The sequence below is a fragment of the Elephantulus edwardii genome, unplaced genomic scaffold (genome assembly GCF_000299155.1).
Source record: "Elephantulus edwardii isolate Elephantulus edwardi_28Jun2011 unplaced genomic scaffold, EleEdw1.0 scaffold00225, whole genome shotgun sequence".
Lineage (NCBI taxonomy): Eukaryota > Metazoa > Chordata > Mammalia > Macroscelidea > Macroscelididae > Elephantulus > Elephantulus edwardii.
In genome coordinates, this window is record NW_006399975.1 from 3,221,072 (window position 1) to 3,241,242 (window position 20,171).

The following is a 20,171-nucleotide window of genomic DNA, read 5'->3' on the forward strand; positions in this document are numbered from 1 at the left end:
GAGAAGATTAATTATAATAGGGTCACAATTTTTATTAGATAACATCAATACCTTATTATTTCTTTTATAAATTCAGAACTGATTCCTTATTTGATGGAACCTTAAATTTTATTTTACTTTTCACTCTTTTATTTTTACCTTAAGTAAACGTTAAGTTTCATGGTAAATATTCAGTCAACAAAATAGCTGTCATACCACATTTTTCCCATGTACAGTTCAGAAACATTACACTCACAATATACAGCTATACATCTTGTTTTTTATTGGATAAAATAGGCCTTTGTTATTGTAACTCTGACTTTTACAAGGTAATTTCTTACCTAGTCTAAAACAGGATTTGTAATTTTGCTGAAACACAACTTTTTTTTTTCATTTGACAATATAGTTTTATTTCAGGTGCACGCTGACAGTGAGTGAATTTCCCAGTGTGTTCTGTGACAGACTAGTAGTAGAACATTTCCACTAATTCAAAACAAGATAATGCTCTCAGTACTGCATTGATGGATGAACAAAAGTTACCACTTGTGTACTGGCAAGGTACAATGGTTAGCTTGTCACTTGAATGTCAGTGTTACATTTTTTTAAGTTATCACCAAATGATATTTGAAACACAGCTTTTTTATTTTGTATCCAATGTCATCCTTGTATCTTTCTCCTTGATTATTAGGACATTACATATGATAGTTATTGTTGTTGTTGTTGTTGTTATGTGCTGTTCAGTCACCTGTGACTCATAGCAACCCTGTGTCCAACAGCCCTAAACCCTGCTTTGTCCTGTACCAATCTCACTGTCTCTGACACACTTAACCCAAAACCCCAGTCACTGAATCAATCCACCTCATAGGAGGGCCTTCCCCTTCTGCACTGTCCCTTCACCCTCCCAAGCATGACGTCCTTATCCAAGGACTGGTCCCTCCTCGCAACATGTCCAAAGTATGTTAGACGAAGCTGCAGAATCCTTGCCTCCAAGAAGCAGCCTGATTTTACCCTCTCCAGGATGAATCTGTTTTTTTTATTATCTGTAAATTAATGTGTGTATAGGTGTGTTTGTCATTCAAATGGCTACTATAAGATGTGTTTTAATTTTTTATCAATGATAAAAATTTCCCACACTTCAGTAGGGCTTTGGTGAGCTTAGACAAGTTATGAGCACATACCATCCAGTTAGTGGATTTTTTAAAACTGAGAGATTAGTTCATTTCTGTAGTTGGTTCACTCTAGAGCTCTTCCACTGTGTTTGCAGAATCTAGAGACAAAACTCTATTGATTTGTAACATCATAAAATCATAGATAAACAGACCAAAAAGCAAGTAAAGGGTTCACCTGTGGCAACTCTTGCAATTGGAGGGGATATTTGAATTATAATGGTCTCATGATTAAAGATCTCCTCAGAAGAATATTTAAAAGGCATTATTTCCCCCCAACATAAACTTTTAATTTCATAAATAATGCATATTCATGATTTAGTGTTTTAAATCACATTTACAGATTAGGAAACCTTCTAGGCCCAACTAGATAACAGTAACACCACTACAACCAAAAGGAAGGCATGGTTCATAAACATCTTTGACCCACAGTATTGAAAGTTGGCAGTGAAAACACCACGAATGTCATTTTCTAGACTACATAAATGGAGAGAGAAAGAGTAGAGATCCAGAATTAAGGTTGCATAGAGAAGTGTACTCGGGGTGGGGGTGGGGGGAAGGGACGTGGGAATTGTATACTAATGAAGGCATTTTTTTTCTTTTTCTTTTTTCTCTCTTTGGAGGGGGAAGCGAGCTGGTGGGGAGGGGTGGACAGGGAGAAAGTGCGGCAATGAATGAATGGAAATCCAAAACCTCTGTAAAAAAAAATTTAATTAAAAAAAAAAAAAGAGTAGAGATCCATGCACCACTATCTGAGACACTCACCTCCATATTGCAAATCCAACAAGAGGTTGTGCTGCTTTTAGATGAACTAGAGGTTTCCTTCTGATCATTTTAAGTGAAACTTGCTCCTGTTGACAACAGATGGACCAAGGGCACTAGCTACAATATTTTTGATGAATATAGACAATAGTGTTATTGTTGTTTGCCTGTTGGTTCTTCAGAAACTTCCATCTTGTATCTGAGGAGGATCTGAACACACCAGTTATGACCTCAGGCAAATGTACCTTCTGATCAATTTGGACATCAACATCTTTTATTGGTGACAATTTTATACATTGGTGTTGCTTTTTGCACTGTAACCTTTACCATAGGGAAATCCTTTTTCCTGTAGCAATTAATCTTTCGGGCTCTAGCAACTGGTAGAGACCCTGAAGGACCAGCCCATCCAGCAGCCAGTTGAGTCTCTGTTTTGCTTCTTTTAGTAGGTCTGTGATAAGGCCATTTCTTGTTTGATTCCTCAAATTAAGATATTTGCATTTTCTTCTGTTACTCTATCTACTTTTATTTCTTCTCATTTTCTTCCATAATCTTCAGTCTTTGGATTTGTACAACATGACTTTTCTCAGATGTTGAACTCTTCAGCCTTTGCATCTATTTATTCTGCCTTCTCATTGGCTTCTTGTCCATTGATAGCCATTGTGTACATAGTCTAGTTTTGCACATCTGCATCACTGAGGTCCAAGGTGAAGATGGTACAAGACCAGCAGGAAATAAACTCGAGTGCATTCTGATAATTTTTTTGTGTGTCAAAATCAAAGTCTTTATTTCAAATTCATTTCACTGAGTATACCTTCTGTCCTTTTAAACAAGTTCCATGAAACAAATGGGTCTTAACGCTATTCAATGCACAGGAGCCTCTGACTCCAAATATCTTCCCACTCAAGCCTAGACAATGAGGACTAATTATAATTTAATTAGCATGATTTTAGTTTCTGCTTCATTACTTAGCTCCCTCATCTTTTTGCTCCTCTGTGGCCTTATAGTCAAAAGTAACACATAGCTGACCCTCTAGTGAGTTTTCAGTGGTTATAAGTTACATGGGAAAAGATTGACACCAAAATTACTTAAATTTTAATCTGCATATAAAATATTTCCCTTAACAACTGCTTTTTTAAACAGAATTACATATGAAAGGAAAATCTAAATATAAATTGCTATTGAACAATCCAATTCACTAAATGTTTAATTCTAACTTTTCAATCTATATTCACTGAATAAAGAATAAGCCTCTTCCTTAAGGCAATCATTTGCTATGCATCTGAGAGCTGGACAATGAATAAGGATGACAGAAGACTTAATACCTTTGAACTGTGGTTTGGAGAAGAATACTGAATATCCTATAGACTGCCAAAAGAACAAACAGTTATATCTTGGAAAAAATACAACCAGTGTGCTCCTTGGAGGCAAAACTGACAAAGCTTCATCTCACATTCTTTGGGCATGTTCCTAAGAGAAGCTATCTTGGCAGGCGGTGGTACAATGGAGAGGAACACCTTTACCATGTGGATTGACACAGTGACTGCAGAAGTGGGCTTGGGTTTGTCAGAGGGTTTGTGAGGGTTGCATAGAATAGGACAGGTTCAGATATGTTGTTCATAGGATCTCTGTGAGTCTTTCTCAATTTAACAGCATCTAACAACAACTAAGGGAAACTACATACCTAATATTGTAATCAATGCTATGATAGGTAAGGTATCAATATGCTGTGTTCACCAAGAGGCTACTGTACCTTTTATAATCACAAAAGAAGAATACATTTAGAGTGCAGATTTATTTGCAGTATAAAAAGAAGTTATCGTTTTAATTAGCTGCTATGGGTGGGGGGAATTGTTTCTAGCTGAAGATTTTTGTACTCATAATGTAAGTTATTAAATAATTTTCTTTTGGAAGTTAAATATTTCTTTTTTTTCTGTTGTTTCTTCTTTTTTATTAATTTTTTATTTTTATTTTTTTTATTTCAGTGAACATCTACAGAGATTTTGGAATTCCATTCATTAAATATTTCTTTCTTTAAAGATTAAGAGGACAACAAACTGTGCTATGTGAAAGGGAATCTCCTCCTGTGTGATTTTAAAGCCTCAGAAAACCAATATAAAGTCAGCTATAAGTTGGGACCAGACTGGGAACAAGCAAGTGAATGAATGAGCAACGATTGCTAAATTTTCCTTAATAATTATTTCTTTATTTTAAAAAATTCTCTCATTTTTTTTGAAAAGTCAAATGTATCTTCTGATTTTACTTTATATATTTATTATTAATGCAGTCAAATATTTTAAATGATTCTTACCATTTGCAATCTTAAATTTTGTGATTCTTTTGTTAAAAATCTCTTTTCATATATTACTTGTCCTAAATTAACATTTTTTAAAAAAATCATTACCTTCCACCTTTTAATTATTTTAAGTATTATTTATTAATAAGTTAATTCTTATTATGCTAAATCTATGAGCTGTCTCATTTATGTCTTTGAATAATGCATACAAAATATCCCCCACACCAAGATTATAAAAAGGATTATCTTCCAGTCCTTTTTTGGCCAATAATGATATTCTTAGTATTCATTAATTGATTTTAATGTATGACATGAGAAATTTCTTAAGAATTTTTTTCTTCCTAACTACTTTTTTGATTGTGTTATAAAGCAAATACAGTAAAATTATTATAGATGCTGGGTGCTGAGAATGAAATGTTCTCTTAACATTTCTTTCTACATATTGAGTATCTATAAAATTTCTTAATAGTGTTAGAAGACAAGAATGATGCTTTAAAATACATAGTCTAATGTTCCCTCCACAGCATCTTGAAATTTCTGAAGTTCCCCTTAGTAGTGTTATTGTTGTTGTCGTGTGCCATCAAGTTAGAACTGACACATAGCTGACCTGCAGGTGGGTTTTCAGTGGTAGTTAACAACATGGAGGATATTGCCCATCCTTTTCCCATGGAGCACCTGGCAGATTCTAACTGCATGCCTTTGGGATTGCACTGCAGTTTCTTACCATTAGGCCACCAGGGATCCCTGATAGGATTGGATTTGTTCATAGCTAAATGTGGATGATTTCAGCAAAACAATATCACTGAAATATTTTTTTTTACTTATGTTGATGTTTACTATTAAGTTTGTTGCCAAATATTATTTATTTTAATCCTTATATTATTGGGATGGGGCTTGATTAAGCTTGCATTTTGAACTTGATAGAGACTCTGCAGAAGAAAAGACTTGGTGATGTGTTCCCATAAATTTGCAGAATAAGGAAATCATTTGAGGTGATTCTACTTGGTCATATAGGATTACTATGAGCTAGCTATTCAACATTGTTGTAAGCAACACTTTTAGAGTTTTCATATTGAAACTTTCATATTGTCCAAAGCAAAAAGTTGTGCTGCAATCCCAAAGGCACATGATTCAAATCCACTAATATCACAGTGGCAGAAGGATCTTTTCTGTCCTATTATCTGCCTCTGAAAACCTGCAGGAGGGTCAGCTGTGAGTCGGTTCTGACTTGAAAGTAGAAAACAACAATATGCTAGTAAAAGAGAGTGAAGAGGATTTATGTCTAGTCATTTTGCACTTGGAGAGGTGAAGCTATGGTTTTCTTTATTGTTTTTATGTGCCGTTGAGTTACCTGCAACTTATAGTGACCCTATGTAAAACAGCTCTGAACTGTGCCCTCTCCTGAGCCAATCTCATTGTATCCAATGGAACCAATCCCACTTCTCTAGTTACTGAATCAATCTATCCCATCCACAGTCTTCCTCTCCTGTGCTGTCCCTCCACCCTTCCAAGCATGATGTTCTTCTCCAGTGACTGGTCCCTCCTGGCTATGTGCCCAAAATATTAGAGGCGGAGCTTCAAAATACTTGCCTTCAAGGAGCAGCTTGATTTCACCCTCTTTGGAACTGAACTGTTTGTTCTCCTGGCAGTCCACGCTATGTTTAACACTCTTCTCCAGCACCACAACTGAAAGGCATTTATTCTGCTTCTGTCAACTTTAGTCATTGTCCATCTTTCTGACACATAGCAAGTAACTGGAAATACCATGGGCTGGATCAGGTGTACTTTCATGTCAAGACTGACATTATTGCTCTTCAGTACTATGGAGAGGTCCCTGACAGCAGATTTTCCCAATGCAATTCATCTTTTGATTTCCTGACTGCTGGTGCCAAGTATATTGCTTGTGGAGCCAAGCACGGTGAAGTTGTTAACAATCTGAATCTCTTTCCTGTCTATCGTGAAACTGCCAGTTGGCCCAGGGGTGAGAATCTTTGTTTTCTTGTTGTTGAGCTTCAATCCATATTGAAGACTCCAGTCTTTGACTTTCTGTAGCATATGCCTCATGAACTTTTCAGTTTTAGTAAGCAAGGTTGGGTCATCTGCTTGGTTGTTGATAAGTCTTCCACCAATCCTGATGTCCATTCCTCCTCAGCCTCCTGAATATATGTTCTGCATATAGAATGAAAAGGTATAGAGGTAGGATGCATCCTTGATGCATTACTGTTCTGACCCTGAAACATGAAGTGTTTTCCTGCTCTGTTCTGACTATTGCTTCCTGGTCCAACTATAGGTTGCACATGAACACAATTAAGTGTTCTGGGATTTGGATTCTTCTCAGGGTTAGCCTTGAGAAAGGTTGACTTGTTGTGATCGACACAGTCAAATGACTTTGCATAGTCAATGAAACACAAACATTCCTCTGGTACTTTCAGCTATTGGCCAAGATCCATCTAACATGGGTTATGATGTCCATAGTGCAAAAGCCTCTTCTAAACTCAGTTTGCACATTTGACAGTACTCTGACAATGTACAGTTCCAGTAATTTTTTAATAATCTTCAGCAGGATTTTGATTATATGTGATATTAGTGATATTGTTTGATAATTTCCACACATTCCATCAGGTCACCTGTTTTGGGGATGGGAATAAATATGGATGTCTTCAAATCAGTTGGCCAAGTAGTTGTCCTCCAGATTTATTTGGAATGGGAATGAATGCAAATCTCTTCCAGTCAGCTGACCATGTAGTTGTCCTCCAGATTTCTTGGATAATCTAGTGATTGTGTTCAGGGTACCATCTGTTTAATGAAACATGTTAATTGGTATTCCACTGATTCTTTTGGCCTTCCCCCACCCCAATTCATTCAGAGCAGCTTCAACTTCCTCCTTTATCACCATTTCCTCTTGATCATATGTAGTCTCATGAAATTCTTCTGTGTCAACCAGGGTTGTTTTTTTTTTTTTATATACTGACTCTGTATACTTGTTCCATTCTTCTTTTGATGCTCATTGGGTCATTCAATATTCTGCTCTTGCAAGTCAAGCTTTAAACTTATCCTTCAGTTTGTTCAGCTTCAGAAATGCCATGCGCGTTCATCCGTTTTGATTTTTTGATGCCAGCTCTTTGCACATTTTGCTATAATACTTTACTTTGTCTTCCCGAGACGCCCTTTGAAATCTTCTGACCAGCTCCTTAACTTCTTGATTCCCTTTGCTCTGGCTTCTCAGTGCTCTAGTACAATATTCAGAGTCTCTTCTGACCTCCATTTTGGTCTTCTTCCTCTGTCTTTGTAAGGTCTTTTTTGCATTCCTCACGGATGATGTTCTTCCTCATGCTCACACACAGTGGAAAAGGTTTTATTGTGATCCCACCAGATGCACAATCTATTTCTGACATTAAACACCTTCCCTTGCAATGAGGTTTTTTTCTGAAGTGGTCCCATAAAGGTGTTCTTCTCCTTTATCTGAAAGCAGCCATGGCCAACTTGGAGGTGGTATTGATGAACTTGAGATCAATCTACTCTAGAACCTGGCGACCTACAGAGAGTCAGCAATTGTTTCTTGGTCCCCACCACACAGCTGTTCAACGTGACAGAGTCTTTGGTCACTTCACCATGGTGGACATCCCAGAAGATTGAGGCTTTTGCCTGAGAGATCTTTCATGGTGGAGTCATTGTTTTTTATTAGCTTTCCAATCTTGAAAGGTAGCCTTAGCTGATTTGTAGATTTTCTTGTTGATCTCTGTGTGATTATGGTACCCTTCGACACAGCATGGGTCACAGAGACAGCCCTTCAGGTGGGATGCTAGACCCCAATACAAGCTACCTTGCACAACCCTAAGTGGGTGGGTGGGTCTTGGGTAGCTTCTTGTTGTGCCAGAGGATGGTGACCCTTTTGTAGCCTTTCGTTTGGTCATTCCAAATGACATTGACCATCTTCTCCTGGCCAAACACCTGGCTCACCAACACCTATTGCTCCAGCCTCTAGCAGGTAGAGTCCAGCTTCTCAGCCACCATGTCCCGCTCACCTGGATCTTCATCAGTTGAGCCTTCTGCCGCAGGGCAAGCAGGCACTTCTGGGTGTTGGGCTGATGTGGATGACCTGGCAGTACTTCTTCATGCTGTTGAAGTTATTTTCTAACAGCTTCTTGCTATCCTTGTCGTGCCATTTATTGCAGTACTTGGTGAAAACCTTCATAGAATTGTGCCAGTTCTTGTAGAAGTGCCATTTGCACTCATCTCTGATGTGCTCCTCAGACAGTCTTGAAGATGTGGAGGCCACACAAGGGGTTTCCACATAATCCACGGTGCCCACATTCACCATGGGGGAATCTCCATAAGCACGAACACCTCTATCACTTCCTTCTTGTTCACTTGGACCCTGACCTATCCACTTCCCACATGATGTGGATCATGCTGGCACTGTAGCCTAGGAAGGCCATGAGGTGCACAGATTTGGTGGTGTCATCCTTGGGGAAATTCTTCACCCTCTTACAGTGCTGACTGTTGTGTTTTTGAGACAGGAAGCCCAGGAATTGGTACCTGGGGGCAGAGAACTTTCTGTGTGACATATCATCATAGATTCCCGCAAGTAGAGAAGGATGATATTCTTGATATCCTTCCACAGCTCATCTGGTCTTCATTTATTAGTATTCAAGGACTCAAAACTTTTTCTGAGATGGTTTTTAAATTCTAGTGGTATGAACTTAAGGTCAAACTTTGGTTTTTAGTGATTTTATTTGCTTTTCATTTGTTTCAGGTTGAACTTGCATCTGAGTAGTTGATGGTCTATTCCATAATCAGCACTTTGCCTAGTTTTTACAACAGATATTGAGCTTCTCCAGAGACTTTTTTCCCCACACATGTAATCAATCTGATTCTTTTGCAATCCAATGAAGTCCATGTGTATAGTTGCCATTTATGTTTTTTATATAATTTATTTGTAATGAATAAGTTATTAATTGTTTAGACTTCTGTAATTCTATATCCAGCCTCATTTCTCACAAAGTGCATATTTTCTGAGTACTTATTATTCTTCCTGGTTCCCAACTTTTACATTTCATTCACTTATCATTATTAAGGCATCTTGATTGAATGCTTGATCAATTTCTGACTGCAAAAGGTCATAGAAGTCATCTATTTTCTCCTCCGTGACCCAGGTTGTTGGTGCATATTTTTTAATAATGGTGGTATTAATAGGTCCTCCATGTATGTGTATGGATATTATCCTGTCACTCACAATATGTATTTCAAGATGAATCTAGAAATCAACTTTTTAACTATGAACATGACCCCATTTTTTCTCACCATTTCATTTCGAGCATAGTAGATCATATGATTATCTCATTCGAAATGCCCCATGTCAACTCATTTCATTTCACTAACACTTAGCATATCAATATTTATGCATTCCGTTTCTTCCTTAACAATTGCTAGGTTTTGTACATTCATATTTCTTGCCTTCCATGCTCCAATCAATAGTGTCTATTTGCAACTATTCCTCCTCCTCTGTGATTCCCAGTAAGAAGACTCTGCCTCCAGTGCTATGTATGCTAAGCTACTCTAAGTGCTCTATTGTACATACAGTTTTCTGAGGCTTGTTACTTCAGAAGTAGATACTAAATCCTTCTCCCTAGTCTGTCTTAATTTGGATGCTAAACTCAAGAGCAGTATTTGACAGGCAAGCATTTTGTCTAAAAGAGCAGATGAGAGACGTTTCCCATTATTCAGTCAAGGATCAGGTATTGGTCCTGTCTGCCACCCTCCCAAGGTGCATATACCTTATTCCCACTGCTGCCCCAGCTCATCCAGCTCAGTTCTTTCTCCTTGCCTGTCTAGCACTCCCATCCCCTAACCAATTCTGGTTTGATGACTCAAACCTCCACCCTCCTCTATCTACCCACTTCCTTTCCACCCTCCTGTGATGTTGGTGTTCCTGAGCCATGCAGGCAGGATGTCCTTCTTGGTGGTGGCTTGCATGGAATGTCCTTTCTCCTAAAGTCTATTATCTTCCTTATACTCCCATATTTCTGAGGTGCTTTATGGATACTGTGCTGCCAAACTGCCTGATACTTGTGACTGTGCCAAAGATGAAGAACGTTAAAAGTACGTGTTCTAAGATTAAGTTGGAAATAACATTACAATATATATATGATTGATATATACCTATGTGATGTGGTGTTGTGGTGTTTTATTTTTTTTATGGAGAACAAAATTTTATTGTAGAAATAGAGCTCAGTAACAATGAAAATACAAAAAATAGTAACTATAAGAAGAAAAGGTAACACAAACTTGCTTTACTAGTTTTTTTGAAAAATTACAAAATCTTCACCTATGTACTGCCAATTCTCATTTATATCTGAATGCTCTGTATGGATTATCCAAGGAAATTTTACAATCCAGATTTGTTTCTGCCTAATATTTAGACGTACACTTCGATTGCTTTTACTTTCAAGTAAGGACATTCAAGAAATGCACACGAATTTATAGGCATTAAAGTAAACATCACCAAGAAGATAAATGTACATTTAAGAAATGTGTTACAAAGTGGAAAATGTCATACATCACTCTTTCCCTCATTTTAATTTTATTTTGCTAAAAGAAAACTGACTGCACGGAAAGTACTACTATTAAAAGTAACAAATTCTATTACTTGTGTACAGAGAGAAGACACAACTAAATTCTTTCAAGGCAAAGTTGAGAAAACTTATAAGACAATGACATTTAATATTTAGAGTGGTTTTATATTTTCAAAGTGGTAAAGAAACAAATGCTCAAGAAAAATTAAGGCTTGTCCATAACATAACATTCTGAGTAACTTGCAGTACTGAAATATAAAGAGTGCGGGAGACAAAACTAAGACTGTTCTTTAGTTAGGAAAAAAGGCAGCTTTAAAGGGCCCCTAGTACTCTAAAATATATCTTAAGTTTGAACAAAAGCAGTTACTGACACATTTAGGGCCGGTTAGTGACACATCGCTCACCTATGAGGCCCTATCTTGAAAACAAATGTAAGTTGTTTTTTTTTAAAGACCACAAATGAGTCTTGTAGTACATTATAAATAATGTATTACACAATGACAATGACCACCAAGAATTAATAAAAATCATTAACAAATGGAAAAAATATGAAAATATTTGGCTGGGGGAAAAATAAACAAAAATATTGGTTGTCTTTTAGCCTAATGTAATCTAAAAGAATGATAAACTTGATAGAGTGTTGCTGATGAACTTTTGCCATGGGTAGGGGGGTAGGTTATCTAAAAAGCAGATCTTTAAAATGAATGCCAAGGAATATTTTACAGGTTGTTGTTGTGATTATGTACTGTCAAGTCACCTGTGACTCATAGCCACCCTATGTATAACAGCTCTGAAGCCTGTCCTGTCCTGAGCCAGTCTCACTGAATCTGATATGCCTACCCTCAATACCCTAGTTATTGGTACCCTGTATCACTCCATCTCCTCCAGGGTTTTCATCTCCTGCACTGTCCCTCCACCCTTCCAAGTATGATGTTCTTCTCCAAGGATTGGTCCTTCCTGGCTACTTGCCCAAAATATGTGAAACAGATCTTCAAAATCCTAGCCTCCAAGGAGAAACTTGGTTTCACCTTCTCCAAAACAGAACTATTTGTTTTCTTGGCAGTCTATGGTAGGTTGAAGACTCTTCTCCAGCACCACAGCTCAAAGACATCAATTCTTCTATTATCCATAGTCATCATGCAGCTCTCTGAGACATAGCAAGTAATTGTGAAGCCCATGGACTGGATCAGGTGCACCTTAGTCTCTAGACAGACACTGTTGTTTCTCAATACTCTGGAGAGGTCCCTGACAGCAGATTTACTTAATACAATTCACCTTTTGATTTCCTGGCTGCTGGTGTTAAGAGTGTTGATTGTGGAGCTGAGCAAGCTGTAACTGTTATCAACCTCAGTCTCTATCCATTACGTTGTTGTCAATTGGCTCATTGGTGGAGATTTTTGTCTTCTTGATGTTGAACTTTAATCCTTATTGAAGACTACAAGCTTTCCAGGTCCTCCTCAGTTTCAGCAATTTGCAGGTACCAAATCATAAAAAAAATTTGGTTCTTACTGTGATGTTTATAGGAGATGATTGGCGAGCTATTGATTAAGGAGTTGCACTGCCAATAAAAAGCAAGAAGTTCAAATTTACAAATTGCTTCTCAGAAAAAAGATGGACAGTCTCCTCCCCTACAATTTGTAACCTGTGAAAATCCACTGGAGGGAGGGTCAGCTATGAGTTGGTTCTGACTTGATGGCACAAAACAATAACTGATGGTATTCTGTAATGTATTGTGCCACTAACCAAAAGTCTGTGTATTTCTGACAGTCAAATCCAGCAATGAACTTGAGGGAAAAAGATGTACAGTCTTCTCCCATTAAGATTTACAGCCTCATAAACCTGATGAACGGTCACCATCAGGTTGAAAGCAACTAGATATCCGTGCCCTTGAGTTTGAGACTCATGAAAGGGATTTAACATTTGCTTAATTTTTGAAATATACATGAAACCAACCCCTTTTAAAACTCTAAGAATGTATTTAGAATACTGTCTAGTTACACATCTCTGATAGACTAATACACAACTTTACTTGGTAGAAATGCGATATTTTTACACATTTTTTAAAGTCATCTTGAATTTACACATTACTGGAATCATGAACAGATTTTAGAGCACAACTTATACATGGAGAATATTCTTTGTGTGTACAAAAGAAATACTTTCATTTGTTTTAGTAGATTGGACACTAACAGTTACCATAGAGTCTATCTTGACTAATGTCAACCTATGCATGTAAGAGTAGACTGGTCACCTTATCAAGCTTTATTATGGGTTCCAATAGTTATTCAGTTGACTATGTGGATATTCATAGATCTACGTGATAAATACTGGAATCCCACTGAAGCTGGAAGCAGGAGTGGCATCCACTTCCTAAAGAACATGACTCTGGAAACTCTATGACTTTTGAGAAAAGATTGTTATAGAAAGGCTTCAGGTCTTTTTTTTTTTTTTAAGGGTCGCTATGAGTTATGCTCAACTCAGTGGCAATCAACAACAATAACAACACTGCAGTTAATGATAAAATATAATATATTGCAAAAGTCTGGCTACCTCCTTAGACTTATCTTACATCTCTATTTCTTTCACTGCACTTTCTGCTAAAATGGGCTTTTTTTGTTTCCTTTATGATAATTGCACTTTCTAACATGAGGATTTTAAACTTTTGCTGTCTGGAATATTTTTGGCACAGTTCATTTTTCCTCATCATCTCCTTCCCATATCTTAGATCTTTGCTTATGAGAACTTTCTTCTGACAAAATTTCTCTGGACTATAGTGTATACTAGGCTTCTCTGTTGTTTCTCCCTCAGGTCTTTGCAATGCAGAGAGCTTGGCAATTTGTTACTATATATCTTTTGTGTTAATGTATTTATATCTATTTACTTTCCCCCAAGGGTGTGAACTTAGTATCAGCAAGGTTTATGTCTGGTTTGTTTGGGGTTTTTTTTAAACCACTATATTCCTGTTGCAAGCACAGAACAAGTTATATATATAGTAGGAGCTCCATAAATTTCTTAGATAGATTGAGTGCTATCAAAATGGGTTCCTGTTTCTTTCAGATAAGACCTTACTTTTTAGAATGAAAGAAAAGCTTGTCCCTATCATCATATTCATGTTTGATAGGAACTTAATAGATTTCTTCTGGAGAAGCATTTGAATATGATAGATATGCAACATGCTAATGAACAGATGCTCTTCTAGTGATAGCGTTCTCAGACATAAAAGTACTGTGGCAAGAGGAGAAAAATGGGGAAAAGGATCACTTAGATCATTACGCACAGGTGTTATGACTATCAATTTCAAGTTGAACATTTGCTGAGAGCCATAATCTTTTAATATGCACAGTATTAAAGGAAAGCAAATAGACACTTGGAGTTTAAATGCCTAAGTATATTGGAGGGATTTCAATAAATGTTATTAATATCATCATGCATTGGCAAAAAAGAGACCCCCAGAATTGATGTAATATCAATTGACATATTGCAGCAAACAGATGCCGCTGTGGATGCCTTCAGCAGCTTACACCAAGAAATCTAAAGGACAACTACCTGGCCAACTGATTGGAAGAGATCTGTATTTATTTTCATTCCAACAAAAAAGGTAATCCAACAGAATGTGGAAATTATTGAAAAGCATCACTGATATCACACACAAGCAAAGTCCTGCTGAAGATTATCCAGAAATGACTGTAACATCAGCAAAAAACAATTCCATGTGCAAGCTGAATTTACAAGAGGCCATGGAACTATGGACATCATAGCCAAAGTTAGCTGCATCTTGGCCAAAAGCAGAGATTACCAGAAGAAAGTCTATCATGTGTTTCATTGACTATGCAAAGTCATTTGACTGTGTGGATCACAACAAATTATGGCTAACCTTGAGAAGAATAAGAATCTCAGAATATTTAATTGCGCTCATGTGAAATCTATAGTTGGACCAGGAAGCAGTAGTCAGAACAGAGAAGGGAAACACTGCATGGGTCAGCATCAAGAAAGATGTGCATTGGGGATACATCTTGTTTTCATACCTTTTCAATCTTTATGTAGAAAAGATCATTCAGGAGGCTGGGCTTTATGAGGAGGAATGTGGCATAAGGATTGGAGGAGGACTCATCAACAACCTGTTGCAGATGACACCACCTTGCTTGCTAAAACTGAGGATATGAGGCTTGTGCTGCAGAAGGTCTTCAATATGGTTTGAAGCTCAACATCTAGACACCACTGGGCCTATTGGCAGCTTCATGATAGACTGAGAAGAGTTTGAGATTGTTAACAACTTCAGCTTGCTTGTTTCTCCATTCAACACTCTTGGCACCAGCAGTCAGGAAATCAAAGATGAATTGCATTGGGAAAATCTGCTGTCAGGGACTTTCTAGAGTACTAAAGAACAAATGTGTCAGTCTGGAGACTAACGTGATCCAGGCCATGGTCTTTGCAATTGCTTGCTATGCATCAAAGAGCTGGAAAATAACTAAGGATGATAGAAGAATCAATGCCTTCCAGTGTGGTGCTGAAAAAGAGTGTTGAACATACAATGGACTGCCAAGAAACAAATAGATCACTCCTGGAGAGGGTGAAACAAAGTTTCTCCTTGGAGGCTAGAATTTTGAAGCTATGTCTCACATACTTTGGGCATGTGGCCAGGAGGGACCAGTCCTTGGAGTAGGACATCATGTTTGGAGAGGTTGAGGGACAGTGCAAGAAGGGAAAATTCAGGATGAGATGGATTGACTCAGTGTCTGGAGACATGAGATTAGGTCTGTTAGAGACAATGAAACTGGCTCAGGGTCAGCCAGGTTTCAGAGCTAATGCACATCTAGGGTCACTATGAGTCATAGATGACTCGATGGTACATAACAACAACATACAGTATGAGAAACTTCAATTTCCCTTTTTTAATATGAAAAATTATACTGGTAAGGATTTTTTTTGTCTCCTCCTTCCCCCCCCCAAGTATATGTTGTTTTTCTGAAAGAATCATTTCATTGTGCAGTTTGTAGGATTTATCTGTTACAATATTCATCCTCTACTTTAAAAGTGCTTGAATGTTAGATTGAAGATGACCCTCAGAAGACACAGAACTCTACAAGCACTGCTTTTCACTAGATGTGACTTGGCAAGGGATGGAGGAGGGAAGTTATTTCCTTTAAAGAAAATGCATCCCAGTGTGTAATTTGGCCTAGCCTTCTGTAAGAAACATCAGAGGATACATGAATTTCTCTCTAAATGCATGAGCCCTTGTCTTGCTAAATGCCTGAAAGGAGTGGTATATGCAAAACAGAAGAAATGAGGATGTTTGTGGATGCAGGGAGTATTTAAAAGGATGTGTATATGGAAGGCACAAGAGAAAGAGCATATAAATTACATGCAGTTGTACAATTTAGTAAATTTTGTCAAATGTTTAGGGACTCAAAAAGCTAGAAACTCAATAAAAATGTAAATATTCTCATTCTGGCAAAACATTCCCTCATACTTCTATATGTTGGTCTTCGTAGGTAATTACTGATAAGCTTCTGATCATTATAGATTAATTTTGCTTTAATAGAATTTTCTAGAAATTCAGTTATATTATGACCCCAGTTTATCTACTTTAGGATATTATGGTAGGTATCAATAACTTAATTTACTTTCACTGCTGACCCATGTTCTATTGTGTGAACTTATCAGAGTTCAATAACCCTCTATTGAAGTTGTTTTATTTTGGAGGAGTGCAATGAAGGGTCATTTTTAATAAAGTTCCTGTAACTTTTTTCCCACGATCGAGATTTTTTAAAAGTTTATTGATTTTAAAGGAAGTTTAGAGAAAAGTTAGATATTCATTTATTGTTGCACATTTTCTTCCCTCCAACTTCCTTCCTTCTGTAACATCTTTGTATGTATTAGACCGACAACATAAGTTTATGTATTTTTTTCTTTTTTATGTATAGTGTATTATAAATGCTAAGAATTCTTTCCCCATATCAAGGTTGTGAATATTTTCTTCCATGTTTTTCCTTAGAAATTTTATCATTTTAGTACTTTCCATAACAACTATAATCTATTAGTATTTATGTTTTAGATATATTGTGAAGGTAAGAGATGAAATGTATTATCATTACCCATATGAAATCTCAGTTGCTCCAGCATCTTTTGTTGAAAATACTAGCATTTTTACATTGAATTGCAATGGCACTTTTGTTGAGAAAGCACTGACTTTATATGAATTATTTCAGTTCTGAGTTGTACTGTGTTCATTGATTTGTGTATGTATCTTTTTACCACTATCACACCATCATGATTTATACAGCTTTAGGATGTACTTTGAAAAGTGGTCATATATTTTACTACTTTTTAAGATATTTTTAAGCAATTTCAAGTATTTTGAATATTCATTTAAGTATCTGTAAATTCTACCCTCCACCCCAAAGAAAGGGTTAGATTGTAGTTGACAAGTTATTAAATTTCTTAATAAATTAATGGTAGACTATTTTCTTAAATTAAAAGAATCTTAGTGAATACGGAAGATTTTTTCTTCAATTTTCCATTGCAGTTATTTGTAGTTTTCAATGCACAGGTCTCATATCATTATGCTGAATTTGTTTCTGTTTGTCTCAATCTTGCCAAATATAATTCATTAGTTTACATAATTCTTTTGCAGTATGCTTAGAAATATTTTATGTGCATAATCTGTTTTGTCTACAAATGCATATAGTTTATTTCTTCTTTCATTTTTTTATTTACTTTTCATACTTTAATACAATTTAATAGGACCTTGGTAAAATGTTGCATAGTAGTTGTAAGAAGAGACATCATTGATTTGTGCCTTCTCTGAAGGAGTAGTTTGTAGATCTTCATCATTGTATGTGTTAGTTGAAGATGTCTCATAATTTCCCTTTATTGATTTCTCTTCTATATATTTTGAATGCATACTTAATTTTGTCAAGTATCTTTTCTGCATCTATTGAAATTATCATGTGAGCATTCCATTTAATCTGTTGAGATGTGAATAATCTTGATCAATTCTCAAATGCTGTACCAAATTTGAATTCCTAAGATAAACTTCAGTTGGTCATTATTTATTATTCATTTTAATTTTTGCATCAAATTGTGCGAGGGTCATAGTTTTTGTTATAAAATTATTTGGGATGTGTTCTTTCCCCCTATACTCTCTGACAGTCTGAGCAGGATTTTAATTTTTTCTTAATTATATAACACATAACACTTATAAAGTCTGGCTTTCTCTCTATGTAGAGGACATTGCGGGTAGCTCAGAATGAGATTTGGAGCATACATTAATTCTATAGTTGGTTTTCGGTATTTTTGTTTGTTTACCTTTTTTCGGTGAAATAACTGATGTTGAGATGGATTCATAAACAGATAACTGAAATAGTAAGAAATTTAATTGAGGAGTGGATTAAAGTTACAATATGGAAGTACTGACAAGCTTTGACCTCTTGAGCTGAATTTTGAAAAATGAATCTTAATTTTCCATACAGACTAGAGGGAAAAAGAAGCCAAGGAAAACAGCATCTCTAAAAGAAATGAGATATATAAATGAGCATGATGAATTTGGGAAAGTACATGTTCAGTAGGGAGAAAGTAAAGTAATTTAAAACTACCAAGACGTAGGAGAAGTTAAGTTGGAAAAATACTTTGCTAAGAAGTGTGGTGTGGATTTTCTACTGGAAGATTTTGAAAGTTCCTGTGGTATTCTCTTCAGGAAAATGTAATATTAAGTTTCATTTTAGAATAATCAGTCTTGTGTATTAAAGGAAAAGAATTGCTAATTTGTGATAATAAAAGGAAGGAAAGGATATTTTGACATCATCTAATATCTAGTCCTCTTCTTTGATATTTTCTATGAATATAATATTTTCTATTATCCCAAAATGGATTTAGAAGTTTATTAAGAATTAACTATAAACATTTTTATGAAAGTTTATTTTCATTCTTGTAGATAAATGTATATAATAGTGTTATATACTTAAGGTTTATAAAGTGGATGCACATCTAATAATCAAGAGCAAATCCAATTCAACCTCTGAAGGGTTTCCAGTTTAGATGTTGTACTTTATGATTACCCCAAAGATTTGACTCCAAGGTTTAAAAGTCTTTATGTACCTCTTTTCTCAGTAATGCAATTTAATGCAAGTTTCTTGGAGCAATTTGGATTTTAAGTAAAGCCACATAATTCCCCAAATGTAAGACTTAGTGTGATTTTAGGTATTTTTACACTTTATTTTAATAAACTTTATGCTGTATTGCAGCTGAATTAGTGAAACTGACTTACTTGAAATTATAAAATTGGTAAATCTTCTTACACTTAAGGATGAAACATAAATTGCTTTCCATCACTTAACTCCAAGAAGAGTTAATTTAAGAGGTGTTTGGTTGTGTAGGGCAGGGCATCTGGTATGTCTGCTTTTGGGAAGTTATTATTATATAGCTGTTGTTATCTCAATTCTGTCAGTTTTTATCTTCTCAGATGACTTCATACAGGCAAGCTCTATTCTTGCATTAACTAGACCATTGCATCTGAATTCATCAGAATCTGATTTATTCTAGAAAATTGGACTAGTCACTTTTATTTCACTACTCAGGGTATTGACTTTCTTATCTTGGAAAATAAAAACACTGAGTAATAATCAGAACATTGATTTCCAAGGATGGAATTAGAGCATCATTATTTGAATGATCTACATTTGTGCTATCCAATATGGTAGACATTATTAACAGTGACTTAAGTATTTTAAATATGACTAGTCCAAATTGAGCTATGTGTTCATTAGATCGTCAGAACAGAGCAAGGAAACACTGCATGGTTCAAAATTGGGAAGAGTGTATGCCAAAGATGTGTCCTATCTCCATACCTTTTCAATCGATATGCAGAACAGATTATCCAGGAGGCTGGGCTCTAGTATTAGAGAAAGAATCATTAACAATCTGAGTTATGTAGACGACACAATCGTGCTTGCTGAAGCTGAGGAAGACTTGAAGTGCTTGCTACAGAAGGTCAAGGACTACACCCTTCAATATGGATTGATGCTCAATATCAAGAAAACAAAAATTCTCACCACTGGGCCAATTGGCAGCATCATAATAGATGGTGAAGAGATTGAGATTGAGCACAGCTTTAGTTTGCTTGGCTCCACAGTCAACATTCTTGGCACCAGTATTCAGGAAAGAGCTCTAAACACTGTTCTATCTTGTGCCAACCTAGCCATCTCAAATGCACTTATTCCCACCCCTCCAGTCACAGAATCGATCCATCTCATTGCAGGTCTTTCTCTCCCTCTTCACCCCTCCACTCTGCCGAACATGATGTCCCTCTCCAAGGGCCAGTCCCTCCTTGCAACATGCCCAAAGTATGTCAGATGAAGCTTCAGAATCCTTGACTCAAAGGAGCATTCTGGCTTCACC

General features: G+C 36.4%; 1 protein-coding gene and 2 pseudogenes across 1 annotated transcript in view; 1 reads left to right on the top strand and 2 right to left on the bottom strand.

The window, feature by feature from the left end:
* Window positions 1-20,171, top strand: part of UNC13C (unc-13 homolog C (C. elegans)) — a 912,374-nt gene that overhangs the window by 200,722 nt on the left and 691,481 nt on the right. The gene's annotated exons all lie outside the window — the stretch shown is intronic.
* On the bottom strand, window positions 2,024-7,285 carry LOC102859511 (annotated as a pseudogene).
* Window positions 7,510-8,768, bottom strand: LOC102859913 (annotated as a pseudogene).